A 21,550-nucleotide genomic window follows, 5' to 3' on the forward strand; every position below is an offset into this window, starting at 1 on the left:
ACTTAATTTTAACTGAGGGCTCTGTATGGATCCTTAGGGACAACTTAAGTAATGATCACAGAGCTCACATTGCCCATACTAATTATGGAGTTCACACAACAGCAACTCTGTAGACCTTGTGGTCTACATCTTGACAGCAAATATACATTTCCATTTCCGCAGTGCATAATTCACACCTTTTAGATTCAGGCCCCATTTTGCAGGCCAACAGCTGGGTAGGTGCCTTTGCATTTATCAAGGTTACATATAAATGAAAACATTTCTGTAACAATCACCCTGCTATAGTTCCAGTAATATCCAAAATCAACCCCAAATCTCTATTTGGCTGGGCGTAGGGTTGCCACCTGTGCTTTTTTCTACTCTTGCTAGTAAATTTCTGGTTCCCTTTATCCACCCATACATACTGTTTTCCCACTGACTACAAGAATCTGCCCCAGATTATTGATATTACCTGTGAATAAAATATAAGATCCTCCTCACAGTGTGGTATATGTAAAATTAAAGGGAGGGGTGGTTCACCTTTTAAGTTAGCTTTTAATATGTTATAGAACAGGGATCATGATGTTCATGGGGGGTACCAAATAATAATTGTTATTGGCTATTTGGCAGCCCCTATATGGACTGGAAGCCTACATGAGGCTCTGTTTGGCAATACACCTGGTTTTTATGCAACCAACACTTGCCCAAAAGTCAGGAATTAAAAAAATAACTACCTGCTTTGAGGCCACTGGGAGCAACATCCAAGGGGTTGGAGAGCAACATGTTGCTCACGAGCCACTGGTTGGGGATCACTGTTATAGAATATTGAATCTTCTGTGAAAGTTTGGGTGTTCTGTCAAACACAAAATTCTGGGATTTGGTAAGCCTTTTTATTTGGGAAACCTGCTCATTAACCCTTTCCCTGCCAAGACCGTAGGTACTACGTCGTTTTAAGAAAAGCAGTTGCCTGCCAACGCCGTAGTACCTACGGTCTTCCTGCCTGAGCGCTTCTCTCTGCACCGGCGGCAGAAGCCGCCGGTGCAGAGAGACAGATGTGCCCCCAACCCCTTTGGCAACGAGCCGAGGGGGTTGGGGGGGATGGTCCTGCGATGCGATTGTCGCAGGACCATCCTACAAGCAGCAGATGCGATCGCATCTGCTGCTTGTACAGCTTCCTGCTTCCCCCCCCCAGAGCCGCCTCCCACCTACTTCCTCGGCGACTGCAGGAAGGAGAAGCAGGGAACCGATCTGACCTTCAGACAGGTAAGTGTGACTTTATTTTTTGTTATACACACTTTTACACACACTTACACACATTTATATACATTTATACACACATACAACACAATTTAGCACAGGGTTTTTTTTTTTTTTTCCACTTTGCACACTCATATACACTCATATACACTTATATACACTCATATACACTCATATACACACTGTCACACAACTTTTACATGTGCACATGTATACACAAACTCACAAAAACTTTTTTAAAAAAAAATTTTTTTTTTTCATTTTACTTCTTTTTTTTTTTTTTTATTTCCCCCAAAAACTGTTTATTTTGACAGTGTGACTATTGGATCAGATATTCTGACCACTAATTATGCTGTCGTGTGACTTTATTTTGTTGTTTCATTGATTTGCACATTTTTATCCCTATATTAGTGTTCCTGATCTGTTTTAGCGTAGCTTTGCCATGTGTAACTTTGGTGTACAAAAATAACTTTACCTATTTTGAATTCATCAGAATGTGTACTTTCCAAAAATATATGGTTTTCTGGGGGTCCCTGTGTAGTTTGGGGGTCTTACTGCATAAAATAGGCTGTCAGGGGGCTCTGTGTGCAAAAGCTGAGCTGGCAGGCGAGAAATCCTTATGCGCTATTTTCATTTTGGGGTCAGTACATACCGCAGACTTTGGTATATCTATGCATATTGGGCATCAATCTGTTCAGTAGGCCTCTGGTGTTCCTATTGGGGGTGAGTTGCCTTTGTACGCAAGAAATTGTGTGAGATAAATGCGGCAAACTGCAACATTTTTATGCGATTTTCTCAAATGTCATAAAAACCACTAACTTTAGGAAAGCTTTGCAGATGGGTACTTTGGTGTAGAAAGGACTCTTTACCCTTGTTGGATTTGTCAGAATGTGTACTTTCTAAAAATATATGGTTTTCTGGGGGTCCCTGTGTAGTTTGGGGGTCTTACTGCATATAATAGGCTGTCAGGGGGCTCTGTGTGCAAAAGCTGAGCTGGCAGGTGAGAAATCCTTATGCGCTATTTTCATTTTGGGGTCAGTACATACTGCAGACTTTGGTATATCTATGCATATTGGGCATCAATCTGTTCAGTAGGCCTCTGGTGTTCTTATTTGGGGTGAGCTGCCTTTGTACGCAAGAAATTGTGTGAGATAAATGCGGCAAACTGCAACATTTTTATGCGATTTTCTCAAATGTCATAAAAACCACTAACTTTAGGAAAGCTTTGCAGATGGGTACTTTGGTGTAGAAAGGACTCTTTACCCTTGTTGGATTTGTCAGAATGTGTACTTTCCAAAAATATATGGTTTTCTGGGGGTCCCTGTGTAGTTTGGCGGTCTTACTGCATATAATAGGCTGTCAGGGGGCTCTGTGTGCAAAAGCTGAGCTGGCAGGCAAGAAATCCTTATGCGCTATTTTCATTTTGGGGTCAGTACATACCGCAGACTTTGGTATATCTATGCATATTGGGCATCAAACTGTTCAGTAGGCCTCTGGTGTTCCTATTTGGGGTGAGTTGCCTTTGTACGCAAGAAATTGTGTGAGATAAATGCGGCAAACTGCAACATTTTTATGCGATTTTCTCAAATGTCATAAAAACTACTAACTTTAGGAAAGCTTTGCAGATCGGTACTTTGGTGTAGAAAGGACTCTTTACCCTTGTTGGATTTGTCAGAATGTGTACTTTCCAAAAATATATGGTTTTCTGGGGGTCCCTGTGTAGTTTGGGGGTCTTACTGCATATAATAGGCTGTCAAGGGGCTCTGTGTGCAAAAGCTGAGCTGGCAGGCAAGAAATCCTTATGCGCTATTTTCATTTTGGGGTCAGTACATACCGCAGACTTTGGTATATCTATGCATATTGGGCATCAATCTGTTCAGTAGGCCTCTGGTGTTCTTATTTGGGGTGAGCTGCCTTTGTACGCAAGAAATTGTGTGAGATAAATGCGGCAAACTGCAACATTTTTATGCGATTTTCTCAAATGTCATAAAAACCACTAACTTTAGGAAAGCTTTGCAGATGGGTATTTTGGTGTAGAAAGGACTCTTTACCCTTGTTGGATTTGTCAGAATGTGTACTTTCCAAAAATATATGGTTTTCTGGGGGTCCCTGTGTAGTTTGGCGGTCTTACTGCATATAATAGGCTGTCAGGGGGCTCTGTGTGCAAAAGCTGAGCTGGCAGGCGAGAAATCCTTATGCGCTATTTTCATTTTGGGGTCAGACTTACCGCAGACTTTGGTATATCTATGCATATTGGGCATCAAACTGTTCAGTAGGCCTCTGGTGTTCCTATTTGGGGTGAGTTGCCTTTGTACGCAAGAAATTGTGTGAGATAAATGCGGCAAACTGCAACATTTTTATGCGATTTTCTCAAATGTCATAAAAACTACTAACTTTAGGAAAGCTTTGCAGATTGGTACTTTGGTGTAGAAAGGACTCTTTACCCTTGTTGGATTTGTCAGAATGTGTACTTTCGAAAAATATATGGTTTTCTGGGGGTCTCTGTATAGTTAGGGGGGTTACGGTACATAATACGCTGTCAGGGGGCTCTGTGTGCAAAAGCTAAGTTGGCGAGAAATCCATATGCGCTATTTTCATTTTGGGTTCAGTACACACCACAGACTTTGGTATATCTATGCATATTGGGCATCAAACTGTTCAGTAGGCCTCTTGTGTTCCTATTTGGGGTGATTTGCCATGGTATGCAAGAAATTCTGTGAGATAAATGCGGCAAACTGCAATATTTTATGTGATTTTCTGAAATGTCATAAAAACCGCTAGCTTTAGGAAAGCTTTGCGGCTTGGTACTTTGGAGTAGAAAGACATGGGTACCCATTTTAGATTCGGGGGAATGTGTACTTTCCAAAAATATATGACTTTCTGGGGTGAATGTACTTTTTACTAGCTTTATCCCACATGTAATGATGTAAATGTTGATTTTGCCGAAGCTGAAATGACAGAAATGACAGTACATATGGGTATATGTTCACATTCGGGCCCCTACATGCCACATACTTAGGTAAACCTATACATATTGGGCATCAAACTGTTCAGTAGACCTCTGGGGTTCATATTTAGGGTGTTTTGTCTTGGTACCTAATGACCTGTAGAAAATAAGATGCTGCATAATTGAAGTTTTGAGGTGATTTTTGGAAATGCCATAAAAATTGTCAAACTTAGGAAAGCTTTATGGCTTGGTACTGTGGAGTAGAAAGACATGGGTACCCATTTTAGATTCAGGGGAATGTGTACTTTCCAAAAATATATGACTTTCTGGGGTGAATGTACTTTTTACTAGCTTTATCCCACATGTAATGATGTAAATGTTGATTTTGCAGAAGCTGAAATGACAGAAATGACAGTACATATGGGTATATGTTCACATTCGGGCCCCTACATGCCACATACTTAGGTAAACCTATACATATTGGGCATCAAACTGTTCAGTAGACCTCTGGGGTTCATATTTAGGGTGTTTTGTCTTGGTACCTAATGACCTGTAGAAAATAAGATGCTGCATAGTTGAAGTTTTGAGGTGATTTTTGGAAATGCCATAAAAATCGTCAAACTTAGGAAAGCTTTATGGCTTGGTACTGTGGAGTAGAAAGACATGGGTACCCATTTTAGATTCAGGGGAATGTGTACTTTCCAAAAATATATGACTTTCTGGGGTGAATGTACTTTTTACTAGCTTTATCCCACATGTAATGATGTAAATGTTGATTTTGCAGAAGCTGAAATGACAGAAATGACAGTACATATGGGTATATGTTCACATTGGGGCCCCTACATGCCACATACTTAGGTAAACCTATACATATTGGGCATCAAACTGTTCAGTAGACCTCTGGGGTTCATATTTAGGGTGTTTTGTCTTGGTACCTAATGACCTGTAGAAAATAAGATGCTGCGTAGTGGAAGTTTTGAGGTGATTTTTAGAAATGTCATAAAAATCATCAAACTTAGGAAAGCTTTATGGCTTGGTACTGTGGAGTAGAAAGACATGGGTACCCATTTTAGATTCGGGGGGATGTGTACTTTCCAAAAGTATATGCCTTTCTGGGGTGAATGTACTTTTTACTAGCTTTATCCCACATGTAATGATGTAAATGTTGATTTTGCAGAAGCTGAAATGACAGAAATGACAGTACATATGGGTATATGTTCACATTGGGGCCCCTACATGCCACATACTTAGGTAAACCTATACATATTTGGCATCAAACTGTTCAGTAGACCTCTGGGGTTCATATTTAGGGTGTTTTGTCTTGGTACCTAATGACCGGTAGAAAATAAGATGCTGCATAATGGAAGTTTTGAGGTGATTTTTGGAAATGCCATAAAAATCGTCAAACTTAGGAAAGCTTTATGGCTTGGTACTGTGGAGTAGAAAGACATGGGTACCCATTTTAGATTCGGGAGAATGTGTACTTTCCAAAAATATATGACTTTCTGGGGTGAATGTACTTTTTACTAGCTTTATCCCACATGTAATGATGTAAATGTTGATTTTGCAGAAGCTGAAATGACAGAAATGACAGTACATAAGGGTATATGTTCACATTGGGGCCCCTACATGCCACATACTTAGGTAAACCTATACATATTGGGCATCAAACTGTTCCGTAGACCTCTGGGGTTCATATTTAGGGTGTTTTGTCTTGGTACCTAATGACCTGTAGAAAATAAGATGCTGCATAGTGGAAGTTTTGAGGTGATTTTTGGAAATGCCATAAAAATCGTCAAACTTAGGAAAGCTTTATGGCTTGGTACTGTGGAGTAGAAAGACATGGGTACCCATTTTAGATTCAGGGGAATGTGTACTTTCCAAAAATATATGACTTTGTGGGGTGAATGTACTTTTTACTAGCTTTATCCCACATGTAATGATGTAAATGTTGATTTTGCAGAAGCTGAAATGACAGAAATGACAGTACATATGGGTATATGTTCACATTCGGGCCCCTACATGCCACATACTTAGGTAAACCTATACATATTGGGCATCAAACTGTTCAGTAGACCTCTGGGATTCATATTTAGGGTGTTTTGTCTTGGTACCTAATGACCTGTAGAAAATAAGATGCTGCATAATGGAAGTTTTGAGGTGATTTTTGGAAATGCCATAAAAATCGTCAAACTTAGGAAAGCTTTATGGCTTGGTACTGTGGAGTAGAAAGACATGGGTACCCATTTTAGATTCAGGGGAATGTGTACTTTCCAAAAATATATGACTTTCTGGGGTGAATGTACTTTTTACTAGCATTATCCTACATATAATGATGTAAATGTATTTATTTTGCAGAAGCTGAAATGATAAATCATATGGGGGTATGTTCTCATTGGGGCCCCTACATGCCACATACTTAGGTAAACCTATACATATTGGGCATCAAACTGTTAAGTGGGCCCCTGGCGTTCATATTTAGGGTGTTTTATCTTGGTACCTAATGCTATGTGGGAGATAATATGCTGGAAACTGGAAGCTTTGAGTGGATTTTTGGAAATGTTATCAAAATTGCCAACTTTAGGAAAGCTTTGCGGCTTGGTACTGTGGAGTAGAAAGACATGGGTACCCATTTTAGATTCGGGGGAATGTGTACTTTCCAAAAATATATGGCTTTCTGGGGTGAATGTACTTTTTACTAGCTTTATCCCACATGTAATGATGTAAATGTTGATTTTGCAGAAGCTGAAATGACAGAAATGACAGTACATATGGGTGTATGTTCACATTGGGGCCCCTACATGCCACATACTTAGCTAAATCTATACATATTGGGCATCAAACTGTTCAGTTGACCCCTGGCATTCATATTTAGGGTGTTTTATTTGGTTACTTTATGACCTTTAGGAGTTAAGATACTATAGACTGGAAGCTTTGAAGCGATTTTAAAAAAAATTCACAAATTTTGATAAAAACCAATAACTTTAGGAAAGCATTACGACTTGATAGTTTGGAGTAGACAGACAGTTGTGCCTATTCTGGATTCCCCAGAATCTCTTCTTTCTAAAAATGTAAAATTTTCTGGGATAAACTTTCTGTTAGCGGAATTTTTGGCCTTGAAATCTAAAGTATGCAGCTTTCTGGAGCAGTGCTTTGGAAATTTGGTAATGTACTGCTGGGAGTTTTTGACCTATACATGTGAGAAATCTCCATAAAACTATATATATTTGGTATTGGCACATTCAGGAGACATGGGACTTTCAAAATCAGGTGTATTTTCATGCATAAAATAATTTTTGTTTCTGGTATGTGTGTTTATATTATGGAAAATATAATTTTTTTTCATTTTTTAGACATTTAGAAGCCTATATCTTGTTACAAAATTGGAATTACACAAAAATTCTACCATATTACCATTATAAAAACTGTCTGGCAGTAGAAGTTCCGCTTTGTTCAAAACGGCTGGCAGTGAAAGGGTTAAGGTTGTTTGCACCCACAGGTGATAAAAGGAGCAGTGAAACATGGGCAATGGTTAGGTTGATGAGCTCACGATTTAATGAAGCCGTAGAAAACTTTAAGGTTAAGAACCCACAGACTTCAGTGCCTGCAACAGGAAACTTTGCGTGACTTCAGATTACCAAATTGATGCAGAGGGCTTTCCACTGCCAACTTCTATTGTAGCCGGTGGAAAGCCATTTCAGAGCAGTTACTCGCCTGCAATAGCCGAAATCAGGCACGTAACCGGCTCAGTTGGTTCTTACCCTAAAAGAACAGGGCCCCTTGCAGATGCCCCACTCCCCAACCTTATCATCCACACACATGAAGGAGGCCCTAATCCCTTGTATCTAATCTGAAAAGGCAAAGGATGTGCATTGGAGTTGGCAGCCACTATACCTGTCCAAGACCATTCCTGGTCCCTAGTTCTGAAAAAGGAGCATGTGTACTGTAAGGCTTACTATACACGTCTTCTAAGCTGTAATAAGCAACAGTGCCCATATGTGACTCAATCCAGACACAGCCGCTGCACAGCATCGTAAGTGGGGGAGAAGGAGCCCCTTTAGGAGTCTGAATAAAGTCGCTGGGGATCTTTGAAAAGGACACTATGCATTTTACATGACCTATTTCTGGATTTTTGAGGTCCTTAACCTAACATCTGAGTTGCTTACATCTATCACTTGGCCGAACTGGAAGCTTCCAGCAGGAGTCAGCAATGCATAGTTACAAAGGGTTGAAAAAAGACCATCAAGTTCAACCCTTCCAAGTAAACCCAGCACACACAACCTATACTTACCAATCTATACTATCACATAGATAAAACTATATATACAGTCACTAATACTAACTGTAGATATTAGTATCACAATAGCCTTGGATACTATGCTAGTTCAAGAACTCATCCAAGCCCCTCTTAAATGCATTAACAGAATCTACCATTACCACATCACTAGGAAGGGCATTACACCTTTTAATCTCTGCATTGTTCACCCCCTGCAGTGGTCACACCTCAGGCTGAGGCTGTAATCACCCACATTGTTCCCCTGTTCACACCTCAGACAGACTGTAGGAGCAGTAGAAACCCACAAATAATCCCTGCATACTACAAAAAGAACATATACTGAGGTGGTACTGCAATTAAAAAGTTTTTTAATATATAGTTATTGTGCAGACTGTAGGAGCAGTGCCAGCATTGTGTCACTGTATGCTGCCTGTGTGTGGCAGCATAGGGCAAGCAGAGTATGGCACACACAGGCCAAGTATGGCACAAACCAGCCAAGAATGGCACACACAGTCAAAGTATGGCACACGCAGGCAGGGTAGGGAAGGCAGAGTATGGCACACACAGGCAGGGTAGAGAAGGCAGAGTATGGCAGGTTTTTGCTGTACTACAACCATTAATTTGGGTATGGTCATGTGATAACACGGGTGTGGTTTCAAGTGGGTGCGGTTTCAAAAAGGGGAGTGGTCAAAACTGGCTTCCATTATCGCCCCTCCACCACGTAGGTTGGAAAAATTCTGGCCCTCGGTACCACAGAAGTTGGACAGCACTGATATAGAGGTATAAACCAATAGTGATTTTAAATGCAATTACATTTACAAATAAAAGTAATAAATTAATCTAAATAAAAAAAATCGCTTTAAAATACATTTTGCCTTAATATACTATTTGTTTTTGGGTGAAAATCCCCTTTAAACACAATAAAAAAAAAACATGCTGTTGGAAACATATCCTCTCTCTAAATCTTCACACACACACATATACATATATTTATATAGAAGAAAAGGGACCAGCACTCCATTTCTCAAGAATAACGATGATTTTTTTAATTGCACCATTGCAGTCCCACTGGGGGACATTTATCAAGGATATTATATATATATATATATATATATATATATATATAATACACCAATAAGTCCGCACTCCCTTTAATTAATCCTTTAGGCAAAATGAGCGGGTGCTACATAGGGTTGTACCTTGTATATTTCTCCAAAAGTTATGTGCACTCCAGCGTAGATCAATCAGCTTAATTAATAACTTACATCATAGCTCAAACATAGCTCATGTATGAGCTATGATGTAAGTTATTAATAAAGCTGATTGATCTACGCTGGAGTGCACATAACTTTTGGAGAAATATATATATATATATATATATATATATATAATTCAGCATTCAGCTCAGGATCCAAACTCCTAGCTGCAAAGAATCCTTAAACATTTATTTATAAAGCGCCAACATATTCCGCAGCGCTGAACATACATTTTGCTTACTGTTTTACTCAAAAAAATGCTGTTTTTTGCTATTTCTTGAATTAAACAGGACTAAAAGTAGTTTAGGATCTCTCCTTCACAGTGTTTCTCTACCAGCGTAGTAAATGGTGTCCAGGCATAGAAATGGTGCAACAGATACAGGAGCTATTATTGAGAATGCTTGAGACCCTAGGGTTTTCTGAATAGGGGGTCTTTCCATAAATTGCATCTTCATATCTTCCACTAATATGAATTCATGGAGCTCAGTAAATATCAAGTACAGGCTTCAAGTACAGGGTTGGGGTGGGGTGGGCAGGCAGATTAGGGTCTTGTGCTAGTCGAGTATTTCTTGACCCGCACATCACCACTTGGTAAACCTGCCCTAACCAGGATGGAACCAACTGTCCTTTTTAAAAAAATAAAAAATTGTTTAAAGAATTCATATATACTACATTTTCTAATGACCTCGCTTCCATGATTAAATAATATTTTGGGGAAATTGAGAATTTTTTTTTTTCAAAAACATCTTGGCATTTAACACATTTTTTAAAAAACTGCAGTTTGTTAGTAGGTTACCTACAGATGTAACCTTAGCAACTGTGCAGCAAACATATGCCCATTTGCTACACTCAGTGACCTGTAGAACGAAAATGATATAATACTATGGTATTAAGTGGACTTTTACATATATTGCACCATGTGTTCTGCTCAGTAGGTATTCTTTTAATAACGTAGAGTAGTCTTAGCTGGTTAATTGCAGTTAACTCTTATGACATCACAATAAGATCACACACAGCTGTAAACAAACCCTGTACAATCTGTTCATTTTGTGCTTTTCAGTTGAAGGTGCTACACGTGCCTTTGCTGAAAGCACAAATTCAAGAATAACATCAGAACCAAAAGTGAGCAATTTTTCTATATGTATGTACAGTATGTATATCTTTATAAAGCGATACTTATATACGCAGCACTGTACAGTAGAATACATTAATACAAACAGGGGGTTATTAAAATAATAATAGATAAATACAAAGTATACCAATAAATACAAGGTACAGTTAAGAGTCAAAGAGACAAGAGGATGGAGGTCCCTTCTATATTCCAAAGAGATCTTAGAAAACAAAACTGTAAATCTCATCTCTTATCCACAGTCCCTCTGTCTATTTATTATCATTTTCCAAATACAAAATTGGTTAAGACTATAGGGTTGATTCACTAAAGTGCGATAACGCTTATCGCACATTTTATTGCGTTAAAATTGACATGCAAAAAACCGCGCAATTCGCTAAAGTATTATCGCATGTGTTAAGTCGCATATCACGTTCGTTAATTAGCGCGCAACCGCATGCGTTAATTCTCGCGCAGAAATAATACTAACGCATGATTCACAAACACTTAGACGCGCTAAATATCGCATTAGTCTGTGCGAAAATTTACACCTACTTGAGGCAGGCGGTAATTATAGAAAAGTACAGTTCATGAGCTTTTGGCAATAAAATATGGACTTTGCAGTGGGATTTATTCAAGTCTGTGTTGGCCCTAGAGTGATGCAGCTTCCAGTTTGCCGGGAAATGGGCATTTTCAAAAAAAGTAATAGTGTGTATGGATAATATGGCGTGCGCGCGACAAGTAGCACGCTGCGTTAATTAGCGCGCGTTGAGTCGAATACCACCCAAAAATAGTCTTCGCGACTTAAATAACACAAACAGCATCGCGTCTAAATTTACGCAAATATACTTTTAGTGAGTTGTGCGTTAAGACGCGATAACATTTTTAACGCATGCTATAAATAGCGCACATTTTAACGCACTTTAGTGAATCAACCCTTATGGCTTTTATGCAAACCTAAATCATTTTAATTATGAAAATGCGAACAGGGCCCTCTGATCCTTTTTAAATTGATTGTAAAGCGCTGCGTAATTTGCTGGCGCTATATAAATAAATGAGGATGATGGTATCTCCCAGATTAAAGGAGTCCTCTAGCCTGTTTTGCATATAGAAAGAAAATGCAGTTATCAGCAGTTTTTCAGTATATATTAATTACATATTTTCAGTGGCTTCAAATTATAGATTCTTAAAAAAAAAACCCATAAAAAACTGTGGTAAATTATTGACTTTTTTAACAAGTGTTCTCTATTCTGGATTATTTTTATTATTTAGGCCTAAAATTTATGTCTTTAATGTTTTATATAATTTCCCATTTTATGTTCAGTAGGTATCATTGTAAATATTTAGTCCAGGGATTTAGATTCCCCAGTATTTGCCAACATTAGTGTTAGGCCTGTTATCATTCCCTATGACATCACTAGGAGAGGTTACCATAGCAACCTAGTCACAGGCAGGCTGAAAGTAGGTCACCATTGTGACATCACATCACAGCTGTAAACAACCCCTGTACAATCTGTTCATTTTGTGCTTTTCAGTTGAAGGTGCTACACGTGCCTTTGCTGAAAGCACAAACTGAAACGCAACATTTTAAACAATGGTAACTTTTCTTTTTTTTTTTCTAATATAATTTTATTTACGAAACTGGCTAATTAATTGTAATTATGATATCTGTCATATAAAGGAGCCCTCTACCCATAACCTATTTTGAATAAAGAAAGAAAATGCAGTTATCAGAAGTTTTTTTTAGTATACACTAATTTAATATTTTTAGTGGCTGCAAATTACAGATTCTTTAAAAAAATTAATTACATATTTAACCCTTTTTTTTAGGATTCTTTTTATTATTTAAGCCTTTAATTTATATTTCCCATTAGATGCCTAAGTTAAATTTAAATTCTAATCCTGCTTAAAGTTAATTACCATTATGGCATCACAGGCATCTAGCTATAGTTAACCCTACACTGTCTGCTCAGTTTGTGTTAGATCAAGGTGCTGGAAGCGCCTCAGCTGTTAAATACAAAAAAAAACTCAGAACTTTAATTCCAATATCTATTTAATTAAAGATATAAAAAAGTAAAGGTGAATGACTGCTTTATATATTAATACTGTGTTATGTAAGGGGTACAGTATTAAATATTATTATTAAAGCAAGGAATTTCAATTTCCCAGTATTTACTAACATTAGACCTGTTATCATTCTCAAGGAAATTTTCCAAAATACATTAATTATATGTCCAAATGGTTTTTAAGTAATTATATTTTAGTTCAGACCCTTCCGTATATAGTTTTTATTCTTACATTCAAAGAATGACAGAACAAGAAAATCTTAAATTAACAAACTATGTTGATTTAGGCCCATCATTTAGATGCACATAATAAACAGTTTGGTCATTTCCCTGTGGTACCAACCTGTAAATTATATCCTTATAAATGGTCCTTAGTGATGTCATCAGTTATAATCAGATCTTAGTGATGTAATTTCTGTCACATGACTCATTAAAACTTGTATATTATAATAAATAAAGTACCCCCTGTTGTAAAATATGAGGATATTAGAAGGCCTTTGGGCTCATGCTTTTATATGGTCATGGAACTCCTTGGTGACTTATAATATCCCTATATTTTACAATAGGGGGCACTTTATTCACTATATTATATGGATTAATTATAATAAAAACTTAGGAGCAAGAAGCATATATCTCAAGATAGACTATTATTTTAGCACAAGGAAATGTAATTCTATCTGGTTATGGATACTTTTTTTTACTTATACTTTTTCACTTTCCCTTTTTGCAGAAAATTTATAAATTTAACATAAATCCAATGAAGATACTTTACATATATTTAATCAAGTGCATCATTATAATAGGATTTTGCCTACCTTTAATCCATCCCGCATCTGGTAAGTAGTGAGTTGACCATTGCAGTTAATGACAAATTGTCTAATCTGATTTCTAAAATATATTTTGGGTGCAGATTTTTGTCTTTACAAATTCCACCTCTTTTATATCAGCTCTAACTTCCTGTTATTATAAGTGGGAGGTCTATTTTGGGAATATAAAATAGCCCAATTCCCTACTAGGACGCGCAGAGATAAACCTTTATAAATGTATAATCTATATAGACAAGCACATTACAAAACAAAGATGATAAAATTCTAGTATCCAATAAAAGATACAGATGGTGACAATAGTAAATTATGCATGCAACGCAGTTGTAAGAGATCTAACATAAACTTCGCCCCAAAACAATGGGGCACACTGGCAAATTTGTATCTGGACAATTTACAGTTGCTACCAGGTGAAAAGTGCTTTTTGTTTTAGGAAAATGTGATGGCGCTGTAAAATGGAAGGGATATATGCAGTATAAATTATGCCATTTGGGTGGGAAACTGTGTCCAACTTATATACATTATAGGAAAATGTAGTGTGTGTATATCCTTTAATAATTAGATGTGCTAAAACAAGGAGAGGAGTGTTATGGCAATGAAATGAGATATTAATGCTGCTGGATGTATAAGGAACAAGTTTTGGACTAGTTGGGTTGTGGGTATTAGACAACAGATGCAGCGGCTGTGAGCATTTGCACTTACCCCTATTTGTTTTTGCAGCGGTGCATAAACATGGAGTCAAAGGAAATAAAGCTCAAATGAATGAAAGTAAATTGGAGGAAAATACAATCAATGCAAATGGAGCCATCCCCTGCAGTTATTGCAAATATAAAGTATATATTATAGCAATAGCTGCTATTCTAACAATTGCATTGCCAGGAGCAGCTGGATGGTAAGTCTTTTCTCTTAATCTAACACATTATTTATCCACATATATATATATTTATCTACAGCCAGCCAGAAGCGCGGGGTCATAATGCCCCCAAAATTCTTAATTACTCTATTCCTTTAACTGTGGGCGAGGTGCCTGTGAGGCACAAATAATCACTTTTCTAGATTTAACTATAATAACAGGGCTGGGAGTAATTGAAGTAGAACTATATATTCTGAATATTAAGTTAAACATATCATTTGTATCCTAGTAAGATATACCTATAAATCTATTTAAATTGGCATACTAGCATGTATGGGTGCCTTTGGTTTCTGTGTAACACAGTTCCTCATACAAACTAGGGGTAAGGCCTGGAACTGTGAAAACTACATTTTTGCATTATGAGTTAATCCAGTGGCACCTGTTATTTAAAAATATATTTTTCACAAAAAGGGTTTTCATTATGAAAAAGTGTTTAAATATAGGCTATTGTTTGGGAGACCTACATTTTTTAAAGATTTAATTTCCCTTCAAGTGTAATGGGTTTTTTTTCACTATATGTAAATATTTTGATGGCATTATTGATATGTTAGGAGAACTACTGGGTTAGGCTCGTTGTTCTGTCAGTTGCAGGTATTTGTTTAAAAGAAGGGGGTTGGATTTATAACAACTCTTTTAATAAGAAATATTTTAATCACAAAAAGTGGTCTCAGGAATCACAGTAAATACACGTAACTGCTGTGCTAGGGAATTAGCTCACTGCTATGTCAGGGCTGTAACTATATATACCCAGCCCCCACCCCGACATTCACACCAATTGCCCCTCTTTTGCTTCCTCATGAAACCACACTGAATGCAGATTTTGGGGGCAGGAAGGTGGGATTGCAGACTGTTCCTTACCAGACCCCCTTTTTCATGCTTTCCCCACAACTACAGGGTCAACTGCCCCTATAGTTATGCCATTGGCTATATCAATATATTAGCTGGGCTGATTGTGTGATAAGGATCACTATGTGAACTTTAATCTAAGAAACTTTCCCTTTTCCCTTGTGCAGGTATCTCTATTACAGAATGAAGAAAAAGAATGAAATCAGTGATGAAGAAAAGGCAATAGAAGAATCACAGCCTGAGACCTTTATAGCCAGAATGAGTTTGTGGCTCTCCGCACTCAGGCCCCTCTTTGATAAACTGATGAAGATAATAGGGGAATTACAACTAAAGACCTATATGTCTAAAATAACGATATGGTTATCTACAAACTGTACTCTAGAGATGCTCAGCCTTCTCTATGCTAAACTGAGGAAGAAGAAGCCAATCTATGATGAAGAAAAGGCAATAGAGAAGTCCCAGCCTAAGGCCGCTAAACCCAAAACTACTAAAAGGTTTGTAACCTGGAACTAACCATTTTGTTTCTCTTAAAGGACAACTAAAGCTATAATCACCGGGGAACAGGGGAAAATGTCAGACACTCCCCCAGTAATTATCATGGGCTGGAGCTCCTGTTAGCAGAAAACTGCAAAGGCCCAGGGCATTTTTGTATAAGCTCATTTGCTGCAATCTTCTTCCTCTTCTGTCTTCTTTTCTCTGGGCCCTTGCAGGTGCATGTGCAGTGAAAATGCTGCCCTTTACTTAAATGTATCAGGAAGTGATTATAAATCATTGGGGGGTGCCTTACATTTTGCCACCCCTCAGGGATTATACCATTTGTTCTCCTTTAAGGCGTTGTTAAGTTTATTTTCTGTTAAGCAAAAGGTATAAGGACACAGCTTTTAGTTTACAGAGAATGATTCCTTGCATATAAGTGGCAGTTGCCAAATATTAGCACTTGGAGCAATTACCATGTAACCATTTAACAGAGATATAGGAATATTAGTAGCAGTAAGTTACAGAGTTAAAAGCTATGAGCTATTATAGATATAATTAGGCATAGAAGGGATATCCTGATCTGTGCTAACTTTCAGACATTTTGTTTTATTATAACCTAGTACTATGGTTACTATACTTTTAATTGCTTTGATTTAACTTTTTAACATTACCTGCCAATTACACACACACACATACACACACACACACATATATATATATATATATACATATATATATATATACACACAATCCTAAGACTGGACAAAACCTGTGCTTGCTTATTCTTCCATATTCACAAGCAATGTTTATGTGTATTCTTTAGAACACTGGATTTATATTTATTGTCTGTTACCTTTATATGTTTGTACAGGGATAAGCCTGGCACAGGCAAAAAGATGGCCAAGGCTGATGAGAAACTGAAAGATGAAACCAGTGTGACAGGAAAGTACGTTTGCATAACTTACATTTTCATATTTAATTATTATTGTAAAATAACTATTAGGCCAGTGGGACACATACTAGTCAAGCATCTAGTTTCAGCTGTGACAAAAAACAGCCTTTTTAGGACTGTTTGGCTAAAATTTAATAAGACATTTATCCTTTCATTTTAATACCCCCTCCCTGTTACTGTAAGCTTTCCATTGTGGCTTATTCTGCAACTTTATCTGAAACAAACATACAATAGGCAGTTCCAAACTGTTTATTCCTTCTCTTTGTTCAGGAAAATAGTCAAGAAGACAAAGAAGAAGAAGAAGGCTCCTGTGACTAAATCTGTGGGGAAGGCAATTGAAGCGCCTTCCATAAAACAATCTACAGATGAGCCAGTGAAATCTGGGCAAAGCCCACAAATACTAGCAATTCCTGAAGGGTAAGTCTCTTTTCTGAAGTTAGGAATGTTTCTTATTGCAAACATACAATAGATTATCTAGCAATTATATCTAGGTAACACCAAATAAAAAGGCAGTTCCATAACTGTTTATTTCTTTTCTTTGTTCAGGAAAATAGTCAAGAAGAAAAAGAAGAAGAAGGCTCCTGTGACTAAATCTGTGGGGAAGGCAATTGAAGCGCCTTCTATAAAACAATCTACAGATGAGCCAGTGAAATCTGGGCAAAGCCCACAAATAATTGCAATTCCTGAAGAGTAAGTCATTTATCCTTTCATTTTAATACCCCCCCCCCCCCTGTTACTGTAAGCTTTCCATTGTGGCTCTTTCTGCAACTTTATTTGAAACAAACATACAATAGATTATCTAGCAATTATATCTAGGTAACACCAAATGAAAATGCAGTTCCATAACTGTTTATTCCTTCTCTTTGTTCAGGAAAATAGTCAAGAAGAAAAAGAAGAAGACGACTCCTGTGACTAAATCTGTGGGGAAGGCAATTGAAGTGCCTTCCATAAAACAAGCTACAGATGAGCCAGTGAAATCTGCGCAAAGCCCACAAATACTAGCAATTCCTAAAGGGTAAGTCTCTTTTCTGAAGTTAGGAATGTTCTTATTGCAAACATACAATAGATATAGCAATTATATCTAGGTAACACCAAATCAAAAGGCAGTTCCATAACTGTTTATTCCTTTTCTTTGTTCAGTAAAAAAGTGGAGAAGACGAAAAAGAAGGCGGCTCCTGTGACTAAATCTGTGGGGAAGGCAACTGAAGCTCCTTCCATGAAACAATGGAAAGATGAGGAATCCCCACAAATACTTGCAATTATTAATGGGTAAGTCTCTTTTCTGAAGTTAGGATTGTTTCTCATTGTACTATTGTTGTTAAACTGCTCAAAACAGTGACAATTCATTAAAATCTATTCCTTTCCTGACTGTCAGGATTCCTGATAGGTTATAGCAGATAACCATTGTTGATGTATGGCATATTTGATAGAAAGGATATTTTGAGATCCTTTTCTAAATTAAGAGAGATAAAATGATTCTATAATTATTTTGTGGTTAAATAATTTCAAAAGTAGTTAAGTTGAGGATAATTAAATAAAGGGGAGGCAAATGGACCTGGAACTTTACCATGTAGGAATTTTTTGATTGTTAAAAAATCTTCTAATTCCGAATTAAGCTGGCAAACTTACTACGTTTTTGAGAAGTCTAACGATTGATGTTTTTAACTATATTCTGCCTTTCCAATAGGCAAAGCAGTAGATTTATCAGATTTAGATTTATTTCAATGTTACAGATTAATATAGAATTCTGCAAAGGTGAAAGAGATGCTTTAGGGTTAGTAACAGACTTGTTAAGAGTTTCGAATTCTGATAAATGTATAATTCCTTGTTATATTTCCTACTTATCTTGAGAAAGCTTAAGCTTTATTATTAAAGAAATGTCATTTATCTTTTAATACCTCTATTATACATTATGCTATATGAGATCTCACTGCTTTATTTCTTTAAGATAATGATTTTGGAGGCGCATTAAATTGTCCTAACCATGCACTTACAAATATGCTTCATTGGCCTCCCTCTCTCTTAATAAAAAAAATCCACACCCAGTGATAAAAAAAATGTAAATAAGACCTTGTCTAACCCAATATCTTAATTTCTTGTAACCCAATCTTTTCATTTCTTTTGTTTAGAAAACTTTGTTACACCAGTATAGCTAATTTATGCAGAGACCCGCCAATGTTTGAACCAGTCTGTATTTTCGCGGCAGAACAGGAACCTGTGGAACCAGTCGGTATTTTACCGACAGAACAGGGACCTGTGGAACCAGTCGGTATTTTACCGACGGAACAGGGACCTGTGGAACCAGTCGGTGTTTTATCGACGGAACAGGGACCTGCGGAACCAGTCAATATTTTAGCGACGGAACCGGAATCATTGGCAGCAGTCAATGTTTTATCTACAGAAGAGATACATGGTCCAGCAGAAAAAGTTGTATCTGTGGAACATGTGGAATCGGACATGGTCTCCATGCAACCAGTTATTCCAGAGTTTGAACAACCTTTCATGGAAAGCCAGAAAGAAACTCCTTCTAAATATAAGAGGTACAATTGTTAAGCTTAAACCTAAAAACCTAAATCATTGGTTAACATCAGTGTTCTAGCCTGCACTTTATCAGAGGTAAGCGGAGTTTTTTTTTTAGCAGCTTGAAACAAATGATTTAAGATTTTTAATAAGGGTGAAACAAGATTGGAGTTGGGGTCATGGATGCCTTGGGTTGTGTGACTGGAATGAAAACTAGATTTATATTTTTTAATTAAGAATCAGTTTGGTAATTGTTTACATTTTTATGGTATCAACTGTAATAATTGGAATTCAGGGTAGGACTGGGCCGCCGGGATACCGGGAAAAAACCCAGTGGGCCCCGGCGGCCCAGACCCAATCCCTATTACTGCTTCCCCACCCGAGGATGTTGGGCAGGTGGCGGGGGCCCCTGCGGAGGGTTAGGGGGGGCGTGGGAACCCGGGGGCAGCAGCCATGGTCGGCCTTGCACCCCCAATTCCCTGTTGGAATTTGTTTAGGAAATACACACTTCTATCTTTGTTGAAATAACTGCTTTTCATTTTTACACCCATATTACTAAACTTTCACCATCATTTTAATTCTTACTTTACATTTCTATTGATTGTCCAGAATAACAGTTTTGAGATGGATAGAGGAGATCACAGATGATGAAGATGATTAAGCATCTACTGAAATAGATACCTGTGGATATTAACCCTAACATGTGAGTTGTCCTAAACCTGCACTGTTTAACTGGATTAATAATAGTTTATTGTAATAGTATTAAAGCACATACATTACAAACTAGTACAATCATTTATTTTAAAGATTTTAAACAAATACTTATATTTATGTACTTCTAATGTGGTGATAATTAATTAATAATGGGTTCCAATACTACTGGCACCAATAGGATCTCACAATAGCTGCAACTTCAGGATTACATCTATTACATTTAAAAATACTAAAGCTTCAGCAAATGTTTGAGAGACCCCAGAGGGCAACACTTAAATTATCTTTAAACCACCCTAATGATAAATGTAAAAACGTCCTTGATTTGTTGCAAATCAATTCCATTAACAATGTGGTAAACTAAGGAGCAGATTTATCAACATTCAAATTCAAAACCCAAAACCTCGATTCAAAAAAATTGGCATTTAAAAGCTGGCGTGTTCATATAGAAGTCATTGAAATGAAGGTTAGAATGTGATTTCAAACATGTCATTCTTAAAAGACACAATTGAGATTTTCAAGTTGATGACTTTTTTCAAATTTAAAAAAATTTAAAAATCTGAATATTTGAATGTTCTTAAATCTGCCCTTAACGGTTACTGTTAGCTTACTTTGTAATTTACAAAATAATGGTAAAGGTTAAGATTGGATAAACGTAGTCTGAAATATTAATTCTGGCTTTTTAACATTTCTACAGGAAAAATGAATTCAAAGTTTAGTTGTGGGGGACAAGGACTGGAACGGGGATGACGCATCTGAATGAGGTCCGACTTTAAAGAGAACCTGTCAGGTTAGAAGTTATTGGTAACTGAAAACTGACAGGTTCTCTTTAAATGAACATCCGAGCAGCAAAATATCCACAAATTTCTATATCTGCCTCTGAAACGTGTCCCCCGATGCTGACCCGTTCCCTCCAGTCAGAGAGTGAGGCCTATCTTGGGCCTGTGAGGAAGTAAGCCTGCTGTCCAACACCATGGCCAGAAGACTGCAACACCAGCTGTACCACCCAGCAAGCCACGAGTGAGACAGCGATGGAGGGGTGAATCCCTCAGGATCCCCCTGCCCAATCTGTTCCTTAATGCAACTATTTTGTCAAACAAATCTTAACTTGTTAATCTTAATTTAACATTTTTAGTAGGTTTCCTTAGAATGGATATCGCTGATTGCAATGTTCTGTTGATCTGGATCCATTACCTGAGGAATGTTACACTAAAAATGTACTGAGAATGTTCCTACAAATTATAATAAATGGACAATAATCAAAAGTACCAAAGTAAAAATACAGTGATCTTTTTAGACAATTTACGTGTGTTAGGGTCATAATTATACAGGGAAAAGTGGTTATAACTCCACTACAGCCCAGCAATACACAAGGGCCACATGAGAGTAAACTGAAGTGCAAGTCTCTTTGTTCTTTT

At 37.4% G+C, this 21,550-nt stretch overlaps 1 protein-coding gene and 1 long non-coding RNA gene across 7 annotated transcripts in view; one reads left to right on the forward strand and one right to left on the reverse strand.

The window, feature by feature from the left end:
• cdhr4 (cadherin related family member 4) overlaps window positions 1-21,550 on the reverse strand; it is a 93,395-nt gene that overhangs the window by 4,638 nt on the left and 67,207 nt on the right. Inside the window, exons 19-20 of one of the 6 annotated variants that reach the window (XM_031901121.1) lie at window positions 10,313-10,317; window positions 9,212-9,228 (exon numbers count right to left, since the gene is read on the reverse strand). The exons of the other annotated variants lie outside the window; for them this stretch is intronic. The gene's annotated coding sequence lies outside the window, so the exon portion shown is untranslated. Of the gene's footprint in view, window positions 1-9,211; window positions 9,229-10,312; window positions 10,318-21,550 lie in introns of those variants that run through there. 6 annotated transcript variants of the gene reach the window in all.
• On the forward strand, window positions 17,452-17,917 carry LOC116410458. Its single transcript, XR_004222428.1, has 2 exons — window positions 17,452-17,591; window positions 17,773-17,917. It is a non-coding gene; the product is annotated as an uncharacterized LOC116410458 (long non-coding RNA).

Source organism: Xenopus tropicalis, chromosome 4 (genome assembly GCF_000004195.4).
Source record: "Xenopus tropicalis strain Nigerian chromosome 4, UCB_Xtro_10.0, whole genome shotgun sequence".
Taxonomy (NCBI): Eukaryota; Metazoa; Chordata; class Amphibia; order Anura; family Pipidae; genus Xenopus; species Xenopus tropicalis.